Source organism: Malurus melanocephalus, unplaced genomic scaffold, assembly GCF_030028575.1.
Source record: "Malurus melanocephalus ecotype Western Australia unplaced genomic scaffold, MMel_1.1 scaffold_1327, whole genome shotgun sequence".
Taxonomy (NCBI): Eukaryota; Metazoa; Chordata; class Aves; order Passeriformes; family Maluridae; genus Malurus; species Malurus melanocephalus.
In genome coordinates, this window is record NW_026624559.1 from 22,402 (window position 1) to 29,440 (window position 7,039).

The 7,039-nt window shown below is 56.9% G+C and overlaps 1 protein-coding gene across 1 annotated transcript in view; it reads right to left on the reverse strand.

Annotated features, from left to right (window-relative positions):
• Positions 1-6,828, reverse strand: part of FRMD6 (FERM domain containing 6) — a 17,902-nt gene extending 11,074 nt beyond the window's left edge. The window contains exons 1-2 of the mRNA XM_057387730.1: positions 6,745-6,828; positions 5,090-5,211 (exon numbers count right to left, since the gene is read on the reverse strand). The gene's annotated coding sequence lies outside the window, so the exon portion shown is untranslated. The remainder of the gene's footprint in view (positions 1-5,089; positions 5,212-6,744) is intronic.
• Positions 6,829-7,039: the final 211 nt, after the last annotated feature.

A 7,039-nucleotide genomic window follows, 5' to 3' on the forward strand; every position in this document is an offset into this window, starting at 1 on the left:
ATAAATTGTGGGATAAATTGCAGCCCTGCATTGCATCCATGCATCCATGGATTATGGGATGTATTCTGACCCCACATCGTGGCCCTGCATTGCATCCATGCATTGACTTGGAACATCATGGCATCCGTGCATTGCATTGTGGTATCCATATACAGTTTTGGAATTTCCTGGCATCCGTGCATTTCATCCATGCGTCTGTGGATTATAGAATGTATTCTGGCCCAGCATCATGGCCCTGCATTGCATCCATGCATCTGTGCAATAAGGATTGCAATATCCTTACAGGGGACCCATTCTTTCCCATCCTCCTTTTTTTTTTTTTTTTTTGTTTGGGTTTTTTTTGTTTTTTTTTTTTTTTTTTGTTTGGGGTTTTGCTCTCCAAAAACAAAAAACTTAAAGAAAAAAGATAAAAAACGAGTTGCAAATGGCTCTGAGAGCTCCCAGCCACCATCCACCTGGCTGGCACTGCTGTGGCCTGACCTCCAGCACGTGTTTTTGGGRAAACTGGGATGATGTGCCTGTGGCTGATCCCAACGGGAGCCGGCAGCACCGTGGCCAGGCTGGTTCCAGGGTTCATTAGAGCTCAGAGCACACGGAACAGGGCTGAAGGAATTTGGCAGGTCCTGGCGTGGCCGGGCACCGGCAGCTCCCGGGCACCGGCGTGACGTGACTTGCGCGGGGTGAGCCGGGGAGGGGCCGCGTTCCTGGCAAAGCAGCCGTGTCCTGGGGTGACTCCAGCACCCTCCGTGTCCTGCACCCACCCAGAGGGCTCCTCCAGTCCCAGGAGTGCACAAGAGCTTCATCCCAGGGCAGCTCCATGGGCCACAACCTGTTTGGAATTCCAGCTGCAGGCAGCACCTGCTGCTGAGTTATTGGAGAATCCATCACTGGGATTCTCTCCTGGGATCTGCCCCAYGTGGGCAGGGACACCTTCCACTAKCCCAAMYTKGSYSTKGGSMMYTSCMRGGRWYCMRGGGSWRMCMMMRSYTYYYYKGGSMMCCYKKKSCMARGSCYYCCCMMCCYYCCMRSCMRGRAWTYCYTYCCMAMMWYCCMWYYWAMCYTKSCCYYYKSCMRTTTAAAACCATTCCCTCTTGTCCKGTCACTCTCTGGCATTCCAGGGCTGTCCATCCCCACACCAGTCACTGCATTTCCTCCTCCTCCTGCAGCCTGGATTGGCCCCAGAGCACYAGGGATTAAACCACACGAGCTGGCGTCAGCAGAGCACGGAAAAGAAAAAAAAAACCCCAAACTATATATTTTGGTATTTGTATAGAAAACATCGCAGCTCCTGCTGCTGAATGAGAACATTCCATCATCCCACCGCACGGGGACGGTCCCGACGGAAATTCCCTCTGTTCCAGGCGCTTCCCAGGGGCTCTGCCAGTCCTGGGAGCTGCAGGGATTCAGCGAGGGSACACACAAAGCCCTTTCCAGGGTGCTGTGCCTGCAGCAGTCTCRGCCAGACGCCGGCAAATTCTTTCCAAGCATCTGCAGCTCGTTCCGACAATGCCGGCTTTGATTCCCCGGGACCCCGAGCTGAGTCGTTCCCGCTCCGGCGGAAATGTCGGCAGGAGGCACAAACATGGAATCGTGGAATGGTTTGGGTTGGAAGGGACTTTTAGAGATCTAGCCCAACCTTGCTGGCTCCAAGCTGGAAAGATCCTGGATTGAAGGGAGAGCCCCTCTGGATCACCCCGCAGCAGACGGGGTGACACAGCTCACCCCACTCTCCAAGCAGGAACCTCCACCCTAGGCATTTTCCAAAGGGTTTTCCATCCAGGGAGCAAAATCAGCTGGAAAAAACACCGGGAATGAGGACTTGAGCATGGATCAGCCTCTGCAGCGTGAGGAGATCCAGGCCTTCCAGCCATGTTTTCCCCGCTGTAGGGAAAAGAGCATTAAAATCCCATAGGAAGGCACCGCAAACTGCTCATAACTCCAGAGCCACGCCGAGAAAATTCCGCGTTCCAGCGTGTTTTCCAAGCCCAGGCTGCTGGAATATTGTCTCCCTCCCTCGCGCTGATGCCATGGGATAAATCCCGTCGCAAAGCTCCGCTGCAAAGAAAACATCCCGCAAAAAAACCTGGGAAAAGCAGCCGGGGCTGGYGCTGCTGACTCGGCGAGGGATTTGCTGGTCCCGGGGTCCTGCAAACACATCCGAGGGCAGGCAGAGCCTGGGATCGGTGCAGATGGAGGTGCTGGAGCAGGCTCTCCTCAGAAATAAAAATGTGGATGGAATTCCAGGGTGGGGACTGAACACCGCTTGAACTTGCTGGCTGAGGTGGGGTTTTCTTCCAGATTCTGCGGATGTGATGYGAGGCTGGGTGGATGAGCAGCATTTTTCCCTCTCCATGGGTTTTATCGGATTTGAAGGAAGCAGATGAGTCTCAGTCCTCGTGGGTTTGGGTCAGGTTTGTACCCCTGTGGCACTCACCAGACATCCCAGTGCCCCCYGTTCAACCCAGCCACGATCCACAGCCTCCAGGCAGGTCCTGCCCATTTCTCCAGCAYGCAAATCCATCCCTCCTTGCCAAAACATCCGCTTTTTWAMMAAAWYCYKSCCCMWYMRSCMWYYYCMWYCCYKGRRGGRWTTWAMMRSCSKKKKSMWSSMRSMMYTSGGGSCMKKGGKYMRSSGWKGSCYYSGSMMYKSYKGGGGRARRGTTGGAYRCAATCCTGGAGATCTTTTCCAACCTCAACAACTCCACRATTCCCTGGCTCCAACCCATCACCAGGCTTTTTCTCCAGCCYTCCTGGAGCACCCCAGGGGCGAGGGAAGGGATCCAGCCCAGGACCCACACGTAGGCAGGGGCCATCCCAGAGCCAGAGGCTGCCCAAAGCGCGGGGCGAGACGGGAAGATGAATTCACAGGGCAGGAATTTCTTGTTTTGAAGAGTCTGGAGTGGGTTTCACCCCACATCACAGGCCCAGGTATGCACAGAGCTGTTATTACAAGTTTTAGGGCCGTCCCTTAATGCAGCTTCTCCGAACCCAAAAGCCAGATTAATTCCTGCTTGCGGTTGCCCCGTAATTAAAATCGTCTCCAATTCTTCATGAACTCAACAGTTTCCTCCTAATGAAGRGAGGCAGATGAAAGAGACCTTCACTGGGAAAAAGGACTCGGTTATAAATATTCCATTACTTCATCCGCCACAAAAGCTATTTGGATGCTGGAAACTCAGCCTGGGCAGCCGGGGGCCAGCCCCCACCAGCCCCTGCAGATGCCCCCGAGTGCTGGGGGGATCCAAAAAGCCTCTCCGAGGAAAGTTCCTCCAGGAGCTCTTGCCTGTCTCCACCTCAACATTCCTCCTTTTCCTCATCCTCCCCCACCTTCTTGCASTGGGGCACAGCAACGGGCAGGGATGGCTAAGCCATGTGGATTATCCTAAAAATGGGATAATGAGCCCCATGGGACATCACATTCTGTGGGGCAGCACGGGCTGAGCCGTGGCAGCTCAGGAAACCGCTCCCCTGCCTATCTGGTCACGGAATCCAGGCTGGAAGAGCTGATTTTCCATCCAGCCCACRGCAGAGCCATCCCAGGCCTCTTCATTCCCTGATTTTGGAGCGTTAAAATATAAATAAAGTGTCCCGGGCTCTGGCAGGGATGGACACCGAGATGGATTTCCCCTGGCAGGGGCTCCAGAGAGGGAGGGACAGCGCCTGCTCTTCCTCTTCCCTCTGCCACAGAACAGCCCCTTCCATCAGATTTTCTTCTGGGAAACTCTCCCTGAGCCTTTGGGATTACAACAAAATCAGGGCTGGGTTGGAGAGAGCTGTTCCAGGACATCCCAGCTCAGGACATCCCAGCTCTCCCATCCCGCTCCAGAGCCTGTCCCAAGGCGTTCCCAAGCATTTTATGAACTATCCCAGCACCAACAATCCCAAAGCTCCCAGAGCTGCGATCCCACTGCCAGGATGACAGGATCACTCTCAAGGATGCACATGGATGTGGAGCACTGCCTTTGCTCCCCTCTCTGTGGGCAGGCTGCAGCCCACACCGGCAGCAGCTGCCCTAAATCCCTTGGGATTTGGCTGTGGGATCCCTGGACCACAAAGCAGCCCTAAGGGCCAGAATCACTATCCCGAATTCCCTGCACCACAGAAAGCACAGCCCTGAGTCTCCACACCAGGGAGCTCCCTATTTGTAAATTAAAGTCATATTTCAAATTTAATTAACAATATAATATTACAGAATTAATATTGTCACATAAATATTAATATTAATAGTATAAAATTATGAATATTTATGTTGTTTTAGATAATAACACACCCCCAAGACGCTCTGACCCTGGACAAACCCTTCCTTCTCGCTGGCAGGCACTTTTGGGGAGTCCCATTCCCAATACCCCACTCACAGTCTTACTCCACTATATGGGATTGGTGCCCAAACCCGTTCCCACTCTGGGGAATGTGCTTGGTGCACATGGAGGGGAAAAAAATAGGATGCAAAGGGCTTTGCAGACACCCAAGAGCCCAAAACCCAGCTCCATTTTATGTCAAAATACTCCAATCCACGCCCGGACTATCCAGAACTCCTGCTGCCCTCTCTGGCGTCCTCATCTCCAGCTCCAAATCCAGCAAAACGAAGCCAAACCAAGTTCCTGATTTTTTTAATCCCGGGGCGGGCAGAGGGAGATTTGTGTTCCCTCAGCAGCGCCGCTCTCCAGTTTTCCAGCTGGGAAAGCTCCTCGGCCACGCCACAGCCTCCATCAACTTCCCCGCCCCAGCCACAACGGGGGAAAGCTTTTTGGGAAAAATATCCTAAGCCCACTTTTCAGTCAAGGGGGGAAAAATAAAGCCGGAGAAAACTCAATTAAGGAGCAGGCAGATATTTTAACCAGCGCCATGGTTTGTATACTCCATCTGGAGTCCAAAGGCTGCCGGGTTTTTTTTTTAGCAGGAGGGAACTGACATCATCTTAATTTTAAATTCCCATTTATTTTTACATCTGGTCTGAATTAATCTTTCTCAGCRTCCTGACTTTCATGTAATGGAATAATTGCTTACAGACTCGGGGTTTAAAGAGCCTGAATAAACCCGGTTTAAAAAAAGAAACCCCTTTAAAAAACCGATAGTAAAAATCCAGTACCTAGAACCAAACTCCAATATGCCTTCGGGATTGGGAATTTTAAAYGGAACAACATCTCTTTCAGGCAAGAGAGCTCGAATTAATCCCAGCTCTATCCAAGATTCGGAGAGGGAGGGCGAGCCCTGTGGAAAAACACCAACACAAACCAGCCCAGAATTAGGCAGAGCAGCAAAGCTCCATCAGCGCCACGCGGAAGCATCTCTGGAAAAGCAGAGTTTGGCTTAGAGGGAAAAACATCCTGATGGCCAGGCAGGCAATGAGCAGGGAAGAGGACGAGTCAGGAACGGGAGATGGCAGCGAAGGTGGCGGGAGGCCAGGGGCATGGCAGGGTCGGGATGTGCCTCACTCCCACGGGCCCGTCAAAGGACACGGGAACACCGAGGATGCTCCTGGAAAATCTCAGCTGCAGCCTGGGAAAGCTCAGCCCCAATTTCCCCGCTGCCACGAGGGCACCGTGGYAGATAAAGCCCGGCTTAGGAGCCGCACGGATTTATCCTCGCCGCTTCCAGAACRGGGCAGGGACAGCATTCCTGATGGGAAACACGGAGATGGCCATCGGTGACACTGCCAGGGACTGAGTGTCACCGTGAGCACCTCCATGGGTGGGGGGCACCCGTGGGTGAGGGGAACCCACGGACAACGAGGTGACACAGGTGACAGTGACCCAGAAACAGGAGGGGAGGAGCACAGGTAAAGGAACCAAGAGATGATGGGAACCACAGCTGAGGGGGCCCGGGGGTCAGCACAACCCACGGAAAAAAGGCAGAGAGCACTATGGATGAGGGGACCCAGCGGGGATGTGGGACCCAGGCTGAGGGGACCCATGGGAAGAGGATATTTGGGTGAGCGTGACCCAGGGACAAGAGGCCTGCGGGTGAGTGAGACCCCGGGGTGAGGGGACCCACGGGCAAAGGGAGCYATGGATGAGTGAGTGTGACCTGGGACAAAGGGACCCGTGGGTGATGAACTAGAAATGAGGGCACCCATGGGTGATGGTGACCCACAGGTGAGAGAACCTGTGGGTGAGTGTGACCCAGAAAGCAAGAGGTCCCATGGGTGAGGGGACCTGTGGGTGAGTGTCACCCAGGGGACAGGGGTCCCAAGGCYGAGTGAGCCCCGTGGGCGAGTGAGACCCAGGGAAAAAGGGTCCCATGGGTGAGCGAGACCTGTGGGTGAGGGGGCGAGGTGACCCACGGGTGAGGGGTCCCGCCGACGAGGGGACCCGTGGGCGAGCGTGACCCAGAGGCGAGGGGCCCCGTGGGCGAGCGCGCCCCGGGAGCGCGCCCTGCAGCGGAGCGGGTCCGGCGTGGCCGTGGCCGTGTCGTGGCCGTGTCGTGGCCGTGTCGTGGCCGTGTCGCGGCCGTCGGGGGCCGTGGGGGGGTTCCGGCGGAGCCGCAGCTCCCGCGGGCGGGCGGAGGAAATGACTCGCATTCCTGCAGCCGGGGCCGCTCGCACCGCTCCGGCTCCAACTCGCCCCCGAGCGCAACAAGCGGCCGCGCCGGGCCCACCCGCGGCACAGCCCCGCGGGGCCGAGCCGAGCCGGGCCGGGCCGGGCCAAAGCGAGCCGAACCGAGCCGAACGGAGCGCAACCGGGATGAGCCGAGCCGGGATGAGCCGAGCGGGAGCGCGGAGCGGAGCGCCGGGCACGCACCTACCTGCGGCTGCGGGGAGCGCGCTGCCAGGCAGCCGTGCCAGCCGTGCCGAGCCGAGCCGTGCCGAACCCCGCCGTGCCGAGCCGAGCCGTGCCGAGCCCAGCCCAGCCCAGCCCATCCCGCCGCCCCCGCCCCTTCCCGGGCCGCCCCGCACCGCCCCGAGCGGCACCGGCACCGCCTCCCGCCCCGGCGCCGTGCCCGGGACAGCGGGGAAAGGGTCGGGAACGGGACGGGAACGGGACGGSCCGGGGCAGGGGAGCYGAGTGTTKGCCYYGGAGGAGGCGTGGGGAGTCGGGCA